The 17,160-nt window shown below is 38.2% G+C and overlaps 1 pseudogene; it reads left to right on the top strand.

Annotated features, from left to right (window-relative positions):
* Window positions 1–2,793: 2,793 nt before the first annotated feature.
* LOC110284535 lies at window positions 2,794–5,874 on the top strand (annotated as a pseudogene).
* Window positions 5,875–17,160: the final 11,286 nt, after the last annotated feature.

Raw genomic sequence — 17,160 nt, 5'->3', positions numbered from 1 at the left:
TACAGTTGGATCTCATGGAGGCATTTCCTCAACTGAAGCTCCTTTCTCTGTGATAACTCCAGCTGTGTCAAGTTGACACAAAAATAGCCAGTACAACTCCCTTGTGTAAATATATATCATTTTCTTTATAAAAAACTCCTTATAGAAATGCTCATTTTTCTTTTATTAGACATCTAGGTAGTTTCTAGTTTCTGGATATTTTGAGTAGCAGAGAACAAGATCAGCAAGTGCCCTTGTGGCTGAATCTTGTGGTAGTTTGAGTCCCATCTTTCTGAGGAGCTGCATACTGATATCCATACTGCATTCTACATCCTACTACAAGGATACTTAGGTGTTAAATGATGACAACCAAGCTACAATCCATACACCCAGAGAGATTTAGTATAGAGGAAGGGGTTGGGGGCATGTCACATGGATCTCCCTGCAAGTGGGAAATAGAAAAGCTTTTATGAGTGCACTAGGAGCGGTGGTGGTGGTGGGGAGCAGGACTGGAGGATATGCTGGGGAAGATAAGGGGTTGAAGAAGGGAATGCAGGGAGAGACAGCTAGAATTGAGGGTACCTGAGGAGTGGTCTGGAGACCTAATGCAGTGGAAAGCTAAAATATATGAAAGTGATTCTTGCAGCCTTCAAATAATGGGGGAGAGAAAGTCCCATCAGGTCACCTCTCATTATCAAATGAATAAAAGAGAAGTAGTGATAAAATGACTAATGATATTCATCTATACTCATAGATCAGCCATTATCAGAGAAGCTTCCTCCTGCAGCAGATGGGAACAAATTAAGAGACCCATTGTCAGACATTATGAGGGGCATGAGAGATCCTGGAACACACAGCTCTGAAGGGGATGTCTTCATCAGATATTTTCCTTAGGGCACAGAATATCTGTGAAAATGGAGGTAGAAAGACTATAAGAGCCAGAGAGGCTGGCAGACACTAGAACAAGACCCTCTAAATCAATTGAGCAAAACTCATATGAATTTACAGAATATAAAATGGCATACACAGGATCTGCAAAAACCTGGGTCAAGTTCTCTATGTATATATTATAGCTTTCAACTTAATATATTTATTTGGTTCCTGAATGTGTGAACAAATAGGTCTCTGATTCCTGTCTTCTTTTTGACTTCTTTCCTTCTGTTGTTTTGATTTGTCTAAGCGCAATGTTTTTGTCGAAAATCATTGTTTTTTGTTTTTTTCTTATAATATTTTGTTTTGTTACATTTTGTTGTTATCTCATAGAAGCCTGCTTTTTTAATTAATTAATTAATTAATAGATATTTTCTTTATATACATTTCAAATGCTATCCCGAAAGTTCCCTATACCCTCCCTCCGCCCTGCTCCCCTACCCACTCACTCCCACTTCTTTGCCCTGGCATTCCAATGTATTGGGGCATATAAAATTTGCAATACCAAGGGGCCTCTCTTCCCAGTGATGGCCGACTTCTTCTACTCCATCTTCTGCTACTTATGTAGCTAGAGATACGAGCTCTGGGGTACTGGTTAGTTCTTATTGTTGTTCCACATATAGGGTTGCAGATCCCTTCAGCTTCTTGGGTGTTTTCTCTAACTTCTCCTTTGGGGGCCCTGTGTTCCATCTTATAGATGAGTGTGAACATCTACTTCTGTATTTGCCAGGCACTGGCATAGCCTCATACGAGAAGCCTGCTCTTTTCTAATGAGAGACAAAAAAAGAGTGGACCTAAAGGAGAGGGGAGGGTGGGAGAAACTCAGAGTAGAGGGAGTAGAGGGAGGAAAAACCAGGATATATTGTATGGGAAAAGATTCTATTCTCAACTAAAGGAAGAAAGTAAATTAAATCTTAAAAAGTAAATCCTAAAAAGTTTTATTTTCTAAGTAGTTTAAAGGGTCAATTCAATGTTCTCTTTCCTATTTGGTGAGTTTTTAATAATAGGTTTATAGTTTGGGACCAATGGAGAGATTGGCCAATTTCATTTATGTTAGCAAACTGTGTATATACAGAGTGGTCAATGGTATTTCCTTAGTCTTCCAACGTCTTTGTCTTGGCATCTCTTCTTATGTGCATCACAGTTATAATTTGAGGGCTCTACTTTTATTCTCCATCATTCCCACAGATGCTTTCCAATTTTTGATGTTTTCAGGGAACCAGCTTTTGAGTTTACTTATCTCTGATACACACACACACACACACACACACACACACACACACACACACACTATATTCTTTCTTTTGCTTGTTTTGAATTTGTCCTTTTACTAGTTTCTGAGGGCAAGACTTTATTATTTTAAATATTCATTCCTTTCTAATGAATACATTTATTGCCCTATAATTTCTTCTCAGCACTGCTTTATCTGTGTCCATAATGGTTATAAAAATTTTTACTCCCACAAGCTAATCCACATATAAGCAAATAATTATTGTATTTTTCATTTTGGGACTGAGTTACCTCATTCAGGATATATTTTTCTGTTGACATTTATTGTTTATTCATAGTTTGACTTTTCTGGTCAGAGAACACACTGTGATATTTAACAATTTAGAAGATATTCCTGTTTTTATTAGGTTTTTACCTTTCTGACCATTTAATATTGTATACAATTTATTGTGACCACATTCTTCTCTCCCCATTGCTCTGACTGCCTCTGAGACCCCTTACTTCTTCCTGCTGGTGACTGTTTTTCTTCTTTCCATTTAGTTGCCTCTTATGTTATAGTTTGTTTTTAGGACTTGTGAAATGGTGTTCACTGCTACAGTGTGTTCATGATGGCAACATCCACGATACTCCTTCCTTCAGTTCTGTCTCGTGGGCATGTTAGCAGAAGGTATGCTGTGCTGCTATATAGTACACTGTGCAAATGGCAATTAGGTTATTAAACTCCTTTGTATTCATCAGAATTTTTATGTCTATTTGTTCTATAGTTTGTTGAAAATAGTGAGTTAATTTCTCCAAATACACACGTGAGCTTGCTCGTTTCCCATTCCATGTTGGTCTCGCCTTTGCAAGCTATGGTTTTACTTGCCTTATACAAATCAGGATGGCTCTTTTTAGTGGCCTGATCCTTTCAACACTCTATAATGCTCTTTTCTTCCATGGCTAATATTCTTTGCTCTATGTCAACCTCATCTGATATCATTAATATCATCTAATTGATGTTTACTGCTGTTTATCTTTGATTAGTGTTTGTTCAATGTACCTTCTTTTCCTCTGTTTATGTCTAAGTTTTCTGAAAGTCTCAAATACATAAAGTTGGATCATACTTTATAATTTATTCTAATCTTTGCCTTTAATATCCATATTTAGAGTATTTATATTAAAATGGCTGTTGATGCAATTTGAGTTTAATTACTATTTGTTTTGATATTTATTTCTGTTCTCTCTTCTCTATACTTCTGTGGATTATGTGTACAAATGTATTAGGACTACTGTTTTATTCATCTGTAATAATGTTTGATGTTTCTCTTTAATTTTATTCAACTTAATTTTAATAATTTTCAAACATGAATTATGAAATTCACTTCTTATTCTAGGATATTCTGGTAATTCCTATGGGTAAAAAGTAACTGCATGTAACTTACTGATGTCACATTAATTGTTTCTATAGAACACAAATGTTCCATTTTCCAGTCACTTTCCTTTTCTCATTCATGTCATATGTCACAAGCATTTATGCATTTATAGCCTTTCTAGACAGTACTATAATGTTTTTCTTTTTGTTTTGTTTTGTTTTTGTTTCTTATTGGATATTTTCTTTATTTACATTAAAAATGTTATCCCCTTTGCCGGTTTTCCCCCAGAAACCATCTATCCCATTCTCCCTACCTCTGATTCTATGATGGTATTCCCCCACTCACCCACCCACTTTCGTCTTCCCAACCTCAAATTCCCCTACACTGGGGCATCAAGCCTTTATAAGACCAAGGGCTTCTCCTTCCATTGATGCCTGACAAGGCCATCCTCTGCTACATGTGCAGCTGGAGCTATGGGTCCCTCGATGTGTACTCCTTGGTTGGTGATTTAGTCCCCGAGAGCTCTGCGGGGGGTGGGGGGTCTGGTTGTTTGATAGTGTTGTTCTTCCTATGGGGTTGCAAAACCCTTCAGTTCCTTCAGTTCTTTCTCTAACTCTTCCAATGGGGCCCCTGTGCTCAGTCCAATGGTTGGCTGTGAGTATCCACCTTTTTATTTGTCAGGCTCTGGCAGAGCCTCTGAAGAGACAGCTATTTCAGGCACCTGTCAGCATGCACTTACTGGCATCCATAATAGTGTCTGGGTTTAGTGACTGTATATGGGTTGAATTCCCAGGTGGGGCAGTCTCTGGATGACCTTTCCTTCAGTCTCTGCTCCACACTTTGCGTATTTGCTCCCATGCTCCATATTTTGTTTCCCTTTCTAAGAAGGATAAAGCCACACTTTGGTATTCCTTCTTCTTGAGCTTCATGTGGCCTATGTATTGTATCTTGGGTATTCTGAGTTTTTGGGTTAATATCCACTTATGAGTAAGTGCATACTATGTGTGTTCTTTAGGGATTGGATTATCTCACTAAGGATGATATTTTCTAGTTCTACTCATTTGCCTAAGAATTTAATAAATTCATCAGTCTTAATAACAGAGTAGTACACTATTGTATAAATATACCACATTTTCTGTATCCATTCCTATGTTGAAGGACATCTGGGTTGTTTACAATTTCTGGCTATTATAAATAAGACTTCTATGAACATAGTGGAGCATGTGTCCTTGCTGTGTTGGAGAATCTTTTTGGTATATGCCAGGAGTGGTATAGCTGGGTCCTCAGGTATTACTATGTACAATTTTCTGAGGAACTGCCAGATTGATTTTCAGAGTGATTGTATTGCTTGCAATCCCAGCAACAATGGAAGAGTGTTCTCCTTTCTCCACATTCTTGCCAGCACCTGCTGTCACCTGAGTTTTTGGTCTTAGCTATTCTGACTGGTGTGAAGTGTAATTTCAGGGTTGTGTTGATTTGCATTTCCATAATGACTATATTGAATAGATAGGGAGAATGTGGTGGGCAGCCTTGTCTAGTCCCTCATTTAGGGGATTGCTTCAAGTTTCTCTCCATTTACTTTGATGTTGGCTACTGGGTTGCTGTATATTGCTTTTACTATGTTTAGGTATGGTCCTTGAATTCCTGATCATTCCAAGACTTTTACCATGAAGGAGTGTTGAATTTTGTCAAAAGCTTTCTCAGCATCTAATGAAATGATCATGTCATTTATTTTCTTTGGGCTTGTTTATGTAGTGGGTTACATTGTTGGATTTTCATATATTGAACCATCCCTGCATCCCTGGAATGAACCTTACTTGATCAAGGTGAATGATTGTTTTGATGTGTTCTTGGATTTGGTTTGTGAGAATTTTATTGAATATTTTTACATCGATATTCATAAGGGAAATTGTCCCGCTTTTCCCTTTCTGCCACCACCTTGCCATCCAGACTGAGGAAGACCCAGAACTACGGGGCCAGGTGAGTCATGGCCATGCTGCATCAGTAAGCACCACAAGCCCCCAGGCGGCCACAGGAATGCTGGAGGCACGCATCACCACAGGATAAATTTTTACAAGTATCATCCAGATTACTTTGGGAAAGTTGGTATGAGGCATTACCATTTGAAGAGGAACCAGAGCTTCTGCCCAACTGTCAACCTGGATAAATTGTGGATGTTGGTCAGCAAGCAGACACGGATCAGTGCAGCAAAAAACAAGACTGGAGCTGCTCCCATCACTGATGTTGTTCAATCAGGCTACTACAAAGTTCTGGGCAAGGGAAAGCTCCCTAAGCAACCTGTCATCGTGAAGGCCGAATCCTTCAGCAGAAGAGCTGAAGAGAAGATTAAGGGTGTTGAGGTGCCTGTGTTCTGGTGGCTTAAAAGCCACGCCAGAGGTTAATTAAATGCTAACATTTTCCATGTGGTCTCAGTAGGTTCTTTGCATCCTTCCTTGTCTGCATGTTGGGAATCTGCCTAACATTCTAGGAAGATGTGAGGTGTGGGCCCTCGAGAGTCACTCAGTCTGTGGGAATAAGTGTAGCCCAACTTTACACAGTTGTAAATTCCTACATCCCGTGTGCTCTATGTATGGGTCTTGACATTCAAAGAATTGATGAATGCCATTACTTTTAGTCCAAAGTGTAAAAACCTGGTCTCAAAAAGTCTCCAGGACCAGAAGTGAGATGGGTTTTCCTGAAAATCTAAGGTTCTGAGGAAAACCTTGCCATCCAGATTGCTAACAGCTGCCTGGCTTTGTAAGCTTACTGTAATGGACAGGTAGCTCAGGACTGGCCACTTACTACTGAACAGGTTAGCATGGAAAACTTAGGGGAGGAAGTAGAAGTAGGTTCCATCCAGCTTCACTTTCTTGATAGCATCTAGGTGTTGTTCCAAGGGAGCATGCCTACCTGCAACAGGACATCACTGAATGGAAATCCTGTAGAGCCAGAACTATGGCCTTTGAACTTTTAGAAAGATGAAATTTTATTTAAGAGTACCTTGGAATAAATAAATAAAACCCTGGTGGGGGGGAAGAAATTGGCCTGAGTTTTCTTTCTTTTGTCTTTCTTGGGTCTTTGTATGGTTTATGTATAAGCATAATTGTGAATTTATAGAACAATTTGGGTAGTGTTATTTCTGTTTCTATTTTGTGAAATAGTTCCAAGAGTATTAGTATTAGGTCTTCTTTGAAAGTCTAATAGAATTCTTCACTAAACCCATCTGGTCCTGGGCTTTTGTTGGTTGGGAAACTTTTAATGACTGCTTTAATTTCTTTATTGGTTATAGAATTCTTAAGATGGTTTATCTGATTCTGATTTAACTTTGGCAATTGGTATTTGTCTAGAAAATTATCCATTTCATCCAGACTTTCCAATTTGGTTGAGTATAGGCTTTTGTAGTAGGATCTGATGATTTTTTGAATTTTCTCAGTTTCCATTGTTATGTCTTCCTTTTCATTTCTGATTTTATTAACTTGGATACTGTCTCTCAACCCTCTGGTTAGTCTGGCTAAGGCTTTATCTATCTTGTTGATTTTATCAAAGAATCAGCTCCCAGTTTTGTTGATTCTTTCTATAGTTCTTTTTGTTTCTACTTGGTTGATTTCAGCCCTGAGTTTGATTATTTTCTGCTATCTACTCCTCATGGGTGAATTTGCTTCTTTTTGTGATTGAGCTTTCAGGTGTGCTGTTAAATTGCTATTGTATGCTCTCTCCAGTTACTTTTTGGAAGCACTTAGAGCTATGAGTTTTGCTTTCAGCACTGCTATCGTTGTGTCCCATAAGTTTGGGTTGTGGCTTCATTTTCATTTAATTCTAAAATGTCTTTAATTTCTTTCTTTATTTCTTCCTTGACCAACTTATCATTGAGTAGAGCATTGTTCAGCTTCCACGTGTATGTGGGCTTTTTATTACTTTTGTTGTTATTGAAGACCAGCCTTAGTCAGTGGCCATCTCATAGGGTGCACAGGATTATTTCAATATTTTTGTATCTGCTGAGGCCTGTTTTGTGACCAATTATATGGTCAATTTTGGAGAAGGTGCCATGAGGTGCTAAGAAGAAGGTATATCCTTTTGTTTTAGTATAAAATGTTTTATATATATATATATATATATATATATATATTCCATTTGGTTCATAACTTTTGTTAGTTTCACTGTGTCTCTGTTTAGTTTCTGTTTCTGTGAACTGCTTATTGATAAGAGTGGGGTGTTGAAGTTTCCTACTATTATTGTGTGTGGTGCAATGTGTGCTTTGAGCTTCAGTAAAGTTTCTTTTATGAATGTGGCTGCCCTTGCATTTGGAGCATAGTTATTCAGAATTGAGAATTCATCTTGGTAGATTTTTCCTTTGACCAGTATGAACTGTTCTTCCTCATATATATTTTGAGAACTTTTGGGTGAAAGTCAATATTACTTGATAATAGAATAACTACTCCAGCTTGTTTCTTGGGATCATTTGTTTAGAAAATTTTTTTTCCAGCCTTTTACTCTGAGGTAGTGTCTGTCTTTGTCAGTGAGGTGCATTTCCTGTATGAAACAAAATGCTTGGTCTTGTTTACCTATACAATCTGTTAGTCTATGTTTTTTTACTGGGGACGTGAGTCCACTGATGTTAAGAGATGTTATGGAAAAGTGATTGTTGCTTCCTGTTACTTTTGTTGTTAGAGGTGGAATTCTGTTTGTGTGTCTATCTTCTTTTGGGTTTGTTGAAAGAAAATTACTTTCTTGCTTTTTCTAGGATGTAGTTTCCCTCCTTGTATTGGAGCTTTCCATCTAATATCCTTTGCAAGACTAGATTTGTGGAAAGATATTGTGTAAGTTTCATTTTTGTCATAAAATATCTTGGTTTCTCCATCTATGGTAATTGAGAGTTTCGCTAAGTATAGTAGCCTGGGCTGGCATTTGTATGACATCTGCCCAGGACTATGGCTTTCATAGTCTCTGGTGAGAAGTCTGGTATAATTCTGATAGGTCTGCCTTTATATGTTACTTGACCTTTTTTCCTTACTGCTTTTAGTATTCTTTCTTTGTTTTGTGCCTTTGGTATTTTGATTATTATGTAATGTGAGAAATTTCTTTTCTGGTCCAGTCTATTTGAAGTTCTGTAGGCTTCTTATATGTTCATGGGCATCTCTTTCTTTAGGTTAGAGAAATTTTCTTCTATAATTTTGTTGAATATATTTACTGGCCCTTTAAATTGGAATCTTCACTCTCTTCTGTATCCATCTCCTTTGTGCTGAAGTAACAAATGCTTACCATCATGCCTAGTGTTAACTTTTGTTTCATTTTGTTTTTAACCAAAAAAATTAAAAGGGATGTGGGCTGAGAGAAACTAGGGGAAAGAGATCTTAGATGATTGGAAACCATAGAAATGAGAGAAGTGCACATTATCAGATTTCTGTAGAGAAGAGGCATGGGTTTCTGCAACTCCTGCAGTTCTGTTTCACAGTTGGACAGAGTGTGACTGTCATTTCTTACTGTGAACAGCACACTTGTCACAGTCATTTCTCAGGATCTTCCTACCCTACCTGAATTCCAACCAGAGAAGGAGGTAGATCTGATGAACCTCATTTGACAAGTGTGCCCCTGAGGCTTTGAGGAGAGTTGGCACTCATGCCCTAGGACTGGATCTTCCTTTTTCAGTGTCTGTCTCTAAAGTGAGTTAACCATATCAGGTGTGTGCAGAGATGACATGCATGAGAAGGCCCGTGGCTCTCTTCTATTTTCCTTAGGTTTTGTCTTCTCATTTTTCCCTGGATTTCCTGGATGTTTTCTGTTAGGAGATTTTTGCAGTTTGCATTTTTCTTTGACTGTTGTGTCAATGTTTTCTATAGTATCTTCTGCACCTGAAATTCTCTCCTCTATCTCTTGTATTCCATTGGTGATGCTTGCATCTATAACTCCCGATCTTTTTTGTAGGGTCTTGCTCTTCAGGGTTGTCTCCCTTTGTGATTTCTTTATTGTTTCTATTTCCATTTTTAGATCCTGGATGGTTTTGTTCAATTCCTTCAACCTGTTTGGTTGTGTGTTCCTATAATTCTTTTAGGGATTTTTGTGTTTCCTCTTTAAGTGCTTCTACCTGTTTAGCTGTGTTCTCTTGTATTTTTTAAAGGTATTTATGTCCTTCTTAAAGTCCTCTATCATCATGAGAAGTGATTTTAGATCTGAGTTTTGCTTTTCCAGTGTGATGGTGTATCCAGGACTTGCTATGGTGGAAGAACTGGGTTCTGATAATGCCAAGTAACATTGGTTTCTATTGCTTACGTTCTTATGCTTGCCTCTTGCCATCTGGTTATATCTAGTACTACCTGCCTTCATTATCTCTGACTGGAGCCTCTCCCTCCTTTGATCATGGATGTATTAGAACTCCTCAGAGTTGAGCTGTCTCTGTGATCCTGTAATTCTGGGATCCTGGGATCCTGAGATCCTGGGTGTGTCAGAGTTCCTGAGAGTCAAGCTGCTTCTGGGATCCTGAAATCCTAGTATGGCCAAGCTCCTGAGAACCTATGATCATGGACGTGTCTTCTGGGTGTTTTGGGACTGGGTATGAAGCTAGCGCCCAAGGTCTACTCAGGGCACCTACTCAAAACAGAAAGACCCATGCCACTGACTGGGCGGGGGTTCCTGCATTCCTGGATCCCACTGTTCCCAGTTACTCCTGGCGTTGGGGCAGATGTTGTGGCCACCTCATCTGTGATCCTGGGCATGTTAGAGCATCTGAGAGTTGAGCTTCTTCTGAGTATTATAGGACTAGGTGTGGGACTAGCCCCCAAGGTCTGCTCAGGGCCATAATGTTTTTCTTCAATAAACAGTTTTAACATCTCAAAAAGTAATAAATACTCTATACATTTTAATGATAACAAATTGTGAATATGTAAGATAAAGGAATTATACATGTATTTTATTAATACATATGAACAATATTACTGACTTTTTTTACTAAACTAAAACCAATATAAATTATAACCTTAAAGAAAATCTCCAAAAGATAAAGACAATTACATTTATTCATAATTTTTACCTATTTTGTCTTTTCTTACTCATGTTTGTCTTCCTTTCAAACCTCCCTTTATCACTTTTAATTTGTTTGCAGCTTCCTTAGCCATTTTTTTAGGTTAGGTATCCTGGCAACAATTTACTTAGTTACATGTAATTATGAAATATTTACCTTTTTTTTTCTGAATAACATTTGTACTGGAAAAAGGTCTGGGTTGGCAATTATTTTTGCTTCCTCCCTTCATAAACATTGTGCCATTTCCTTTGACTACTCTGGGTTTTAAGAAGAAAGCCATTGTTCAAATACAATTTGCCTAAAATTGAAGCTTCATTTTCCTTGACTGTTTTTAAGTCTCTTTCCATTGTCTACTTTTCTAGAGTTAAATTATGGTGTGTTTGGGTATAGACTTCTCTGTATTATGTTATTTAGATTTCCCAGAGCTTATATAATCTGTTATGTTTCTTGTTCAGTTTGATAAGTTTTCAGATATTTTTTCCTTTGGGTACATTTTAGTCCCTTCTATTCTTGATATGAATATTATATCTTTGGATAAATCCCCAAAGCTCTTGACATCCTCATTTTTCTTATCAGTGTGCTGTTTGTATCTCACTCAGACTGTGTATTATTTTATTTGCTCAATCAGCTGGCTCTTCTGTTTCAATGTTGAACTGTGGGATTTTTATATTTAAGTTTCAATTCGAAGATCTCCATTTGGTTCTTCTTTGCTGGTGTTTTCTGTTTCTGATCTTAGACTTTCTGTTCATTTGTTTCAAGTGTGTCGGCTCATTGGAGAATTTTCACAATGATGCTTTGCCAACTTTTTAAAATAATTCTAATATCTTGTATCTTAGTATTGGCCATTGTTGAATGTCTTGTGGTTGAGAGCTTTCTTATACTTCTGTTGATGGATGATTTTGTTTTTGCTTAAAATTTGAATCTTTTGTAATTTTTATAACCCCCAGCTCTTTAAACGTTCCATTTTAACTAGGCTAACTTTAACTGTGACATCATTCTGAGTGGGGAGGGGTCTGATGCTGTGATATGCACACCCCAGTATTTCCACTGTTGAGGCTAGTTGATTGGAAAGACTGGGCAGGTCCCCATTAATGGTCAACAGGAATGGAGTCTAGTGTCCACCGACAGTCTCCACTTACATTACTGTAAGTGTACTTAGTAACTCCTAGTGGGAATGAAGGTTCCAAATTCTTCCCTGGGATATATATATATCCTTATGCCTTACTTCAGGTTTTGTCTCATGGGCACTTTAGCAGAAGGTATGTTGTTTTATCATGTTAGGCTATCCTTACAAAAATACTTGACCAGAGAGAATGGTAGGCTTTTGCTTATAAGTCCCTGCTACTTTAGTGATTACTTCCTTGGACCTGAATTCTTTAGTCAGTCTAAAGACCAACCTTGTATGGGACCAATTTTGATAGTTCTAGGGTTGCCTTATATATAGTGACCATGTTTTACATTTGTATTTAGCAATGGGGATAGGAAAACTTTGTCCAGTTCATATTTCTTCCTAATGCTTTTTCATCCAATTGTTTTTGTTTTATTAATCAATCAATCAATCAATCATATTTTATTAATCTTTTATTTGTACCTGGCCAATTATATACTGAATTTGGGTTGTAGCCGATATGAAAAATGTCACTGATATGGATGTCACTAGGTTGTCTAATAGTTTCTTCTAAGATTGCATCATTTCATCCTGTAGGAAGCAGCTTAAGTAGGAAGGAAAACTACTCAAAATAGTTTCAGGAAGTTTCTGAAACTGACCAGATTCACTAGGCCCCTCCCTGCCAAAATAGACAATAAAAACTGACAGGTCACCTCAGACAGTAGGAAGTGGAGCTGTAGTGACAATACTGAAATCAGACCAGCTGCCTGGAAGAGGTTTAGGCTAACTTAGTCATTTGGAAAGGACATTCTCCACCCTGTTGTGGTAACAGAAGCCTGTGCAGTGTCTCCAGGTTTCCTAGCTTTTATGAGGTGTCATTCGTGTTTAGGTGGGTCTTGATGATGCAGCTGTCTTTGATTCATTTATGGTCCTGTACGTAACCCCTCACTCATACTATAAATAACACCAATAAACCTCACTGGTTTATGAAGTTGAACTAGTGGCTTCTGTACTTCATTCTATTGTAGCATCTCTGTCTGGGATGAATAGATGTGTGCTTCATCTCTCATGAAAACTTTCATCATATAACACAACTTGTAAGTTGCTTTTCCTTATACATATACTTTAGCATCTTACCATATGAAAATGTAGATAGCTGGTTCATGGGCTCCTGGCACAGGTATGTATTAGACAGAGAACGTAGACGGGCATATCCCTGCTAACTTAGAAAGACTGCCTTTTGAGCTGGACAGTTTTCAGCACTGACATTTAACAGTAGCTTGTTATATATAATGATGGTCCTAGGTCCCTTGTTCATGGTGTCTATGGCTTTGAGTCATGTCCCTAGAATTTGTTTCTAGTGTATGTCTTGTTTTAATTCATTCTTTTTCCATGTTCCTGGGATCAATGTACGTCTTTGACATATTGCTGAAGGTTTAAGATAATTCCTAGTTCTATGCACTTTATTCTAAATATCTCCCACCTCCTCAGATTCTTCTGAAGTCAAGCAAAAATAAATGTGCATATTATTCTTAAAGAGTTGATTTTTCAGTGAAATCATATAACTTGTTTGCAAATGTACTTTCTTGGGCTATATCCCTAAAGAAAGCTTGCTTGAATTTATTTAAGATCATGCAGCTTGTCTGCTTAGGTCTCAGGCTTTCATGAATTGCTACTGATATGTGCATGTGCATTGACGTTTCTCAAGGAGAACTATGCTTAAGCAAAGCTGTATTACAAAGAGACTAAAAATTTTCCTGTTAGCACTTTTCTCTAGATGAAGCTTTTAAATTTATTTTCCATCTGGAAGACTTGCTGAGATGGAGTTCAGAGCAGTACATCCTCACGGCATATATATCAGTATCCTGGCACATAACCTGCCTGTGGATAGATTTCATCTGAACTAATGGGAAGATGAATGTGTTTACCTCTGAAGCCAGTGCAGCTCCTTCCCCCAGATTGCTCTGTCATTTAGACACAAGGCTCAAAATGTAAAATTGCACCATGGACAGACTGAGAGTAACAAACATGTAATTTGATTAATCATGTCTTCACTAATTAAAATGACATATCAGAAATGTATTCCCTGGCTTATACTATGATAGTAACCACCTCCACATTGCAGTTTGTTTCCTGAAATGTTGGCCACTTCTCTGCAATAGATGGATTGATGGCTTTACTAGTTGAATCCAAAGTACTATGTAGAAAAATAATTATTTTGGATATCGTGCAAGTTTCACAGTGCCACCACACTACTGATGGCAGGCTGTTTGAGTCCCAATAAGATTGATTGCTGACAGCCCATGAGCAGAGTTCATATTACTAAAAAGACAGGCAACACTGTGACTTTTAGTCTAGACCATCGCCCAGAGCAGATTAGTCTTCTAGGACTCACTGACAGATACAGTGTTGCTGCATCAACTGATATGTTTGGAGTAGGCCAAGTATGTATGGGCCAAAACAGTTTTCCTCAGTAAACATAATTTTGAGGATATCATTTTAGGGTTATTAAATGCTAGGTTAACAGTTTTAAATTTCAAGTAAAGAAAGCAGGACTCACTCTGATGTTTCCTTTGAGACCAAGGTTTGTGTCCCCATGCAAATGATCAAAATGAGCAAGACAAATCAGAACTTCTCCATCTCTGCAAGTTAGACCTTTGCTATGCCTTTCTTATTCCTTTCTATGAATGTGTCATAGTTCATTTATCTCTGAGTATCACCACAGTGTCACAGCAGTCTCCATTTCTAAGGCACACTTACCTCAGGTCTAGACAGGCTTCATTAGTAGTGTTTATTTACTTACTTGTTCTGGGTGTTGTTAAAGCAAGAGCTAATGTGTGATGAATGTGCTTCTTTGTCAGACAGGTACAAATAGATCCTTAACACGGACTTGCAACTTTATCTTTCATGCTTTTAAGATGTGAAGGCAGTACATTAGCCTAATTTACACATGAGGGAACTCTAATCCAAAGAAGGGTTAAATACTTTCCCCAAAACTGAGACAGCTAATAACAGCAACATGCCCTGTAAGTGATGAGTTATATGAAAAAAAAAAAGATAAAAATTTACAAAGATAACAGAATGAAATCTGAGACTCAGAAGTACCAGGATAAAAGTAAGAGCACTGTTCTAGGGTATAATGTCAGAAGAGATGCTCACTTACTTCAGGTGTCAAGGATATGCAATTTAGAAATAACACAGGGTCTAGGGAAAAGATGATATAAATCTAAGTGCTATACTTCTGATGGGAAAGGTATCCTGGGAGCTGGGAGTCAGGTAATACTACAAAGTCACACTGTTCAATAAACATCACTCAAGAGATTTATTGGGAAAGGCAAGAGAGTGGCTGTCTCTGCTCTAGAGAGAAGCAGCCAGGAACTGGGAAGGAGACATACTTACACAAGGTTTCTTGGAGAAGGTTTTCTGGGTGGTGATTGGTAGGATTTCAAGCCAACCCCAGGGATTGATGGGAATTTCAGCTCAGGGATTAATGGTTTTTTGAACTCAAGGATTAGTGGGCTTGGAGCAGAGGGATTGGTGAGGTTTTTGTTTGTTTGTTTGTTTTTGTTTTTTGAGGCAGAATTTTTCTGTGTAGACCTGGCTGTCCTGGAACTCACTCTGTAGACCAGGCTGGCCTCGAACTCAGAAATCCGCCTGTCTCTGCCTCCCAAGTGCTGGGATTAAAGGCATGCACCACCACTGCCTGGGGATTGGTGAGGTTTTAAACTCAGAAATTAGTGGGTTTTGGTAGATTTTTAAAACTCGATCTGGGCTTAGACCTTTTACACTACAGAAAGGAATCCCAAAGAGTGTTGAAGGCTGATTTTTATAGGAAGAACAAAGGCTTCAAAAGGGAAAGGGTAGTAGTGTGCTGAATAAGGACAAATAAAACCAGAGGAACACAGGAGAGCATTGAAGTAGAGGAGGGGAGGGGTGAGGCTGTGACCTGATAAGAGATTTACATTTTCATTGAAAACAACATCTTGATACTACATGCCATTATCTACAGAACAAACACTCCCCTTATATTTCTATATACAACCATTTCATCTTTACAGCTCTCAGATGAGATAGTACTTCATTGATAATCCCACTTTACAGATGGGAAAACTTAACTCTGGAGAGTGAAGAAACAAGTGACAGGAACCTCAGGGCAAAGGACAAGAACAGTTTAACTGGGTTACCACCCAGTTAATTTAATCTCTCTATATATAATTGTAAAAATTGTCACAGGACAGATGCTTTTATGGTAGAAGCAATTGTTTTGAGGTTGTGTAGGAAATATGGTGGGGTGAATGTGTCAGAGAAATAGACAGTTTGGTAAAACACTATAGTGTTATTTGCTTCCCAAGGCTGCTGTAGGGGAAGTAGAGAATGAAACTCAAGGGTTTGTAGCTTCTGAAGTGACTCAATAGAAGTTTCTGTCTTCTATGGAACATTGACTGGGAAACCCACAGTGTTCCTCCTGATACTGAACAACAGGGAGGGCAAGGGAGTAAGTCAGGACAGCATGGCTTGGCTGTGTGAAGATAATTCCTCAACACCCACAGGGCCACGCTAGGTACAAGATGGGGTTGTGAAGTTTGGGACTTACTAGAGAGCTTGCAGATTGTTGTGTGTACTTTGTGGAAAGTATCTGTATTTTCATAAGTAAATCTTGACCCTCAAATTTTGTTGTGTCTTGAGGGAAACCTGAGTGAGGAGTTTCTGTTCTTCGTTTAAAAATTTGTTAGAAATTCCCGCATTTTCACTGTGTAAGGAAATGTTCAGATTTTTGATGAAGTATCCTTGCCAGTATCAGCAAAAAACAGCTTATTGCTTGGCATTTTTCTTTCTGACCTAAAATCTCAGGTTCTGGGGTCTCATTGCTTCTAGCACCTGTCAGTGTAGCTCTGCAGAAGTTTATCGGGACTGTTGCTTTTCCATTCCTCTTAGCATGCCCAGGAGAACAGGAAGAGTTAAGGTGAAATTAGTGTTTTAAATGCACTAATTGTTGGATATTTCTTGATTATGATGCCTTTTTAGATAGATAACATACCAATTTTATTAGTGATCTCCAAAACAATCCTTACACCACCACATGTAAACTATTTTCTTACTTATATTAACTATGCTTAAATATAAATTCTGAGGAGATCTAATTTAATTAATATGCTATAGAATTTGTTCTTTATTGTAATTTACCTTTAAAAATTCCTGAATGATGTTCTAAAGGAAAGAAAAAACACAAATGAAATTTCTTAATCTACATGGTTTCTGGCTGAAGAATGGATCAATGTGGTTTCCAGTGGCAACAACCTTGGCTATCCTGGAAGTCACTTTGTAGACAAAGCTGGCTTCAAACTCACAGAGATCTACCTGCCTCTGACTCTCAGAGTTCTGAGATTAAATGTGTGCACCACCAAGCCTGCCAGCCCCCACCCCTCCTTTTTTGTTTGTTTGCTTTTTGAGATTTCACTGTGTAGCCCTGGCTGTCTTAGAACTCACTTGGTAGACAAGACTGGCTTCAACTCAAAGAACCCCCTGCTTCTGTCTCTTGAGCACTA

The sequence above is a fragment of the Mus caroli genome, chromosome 18 (genome assembly GCF_900094665.2).
Source record: "Mus caroli chromosome 18, CAROLI_EIJ_v1.1, whole genome shotgun sequence".
Lineage (NCBI taxonomy): Eukaryota > Metazoa > Chordata > Mammalia > Rodentia > Muridae > Mus > Mus caroli.
Note: the sequence above shows the minus strand (reverse complement) of the source record. Positions and strands in the feature narration are given on the sequence as shown.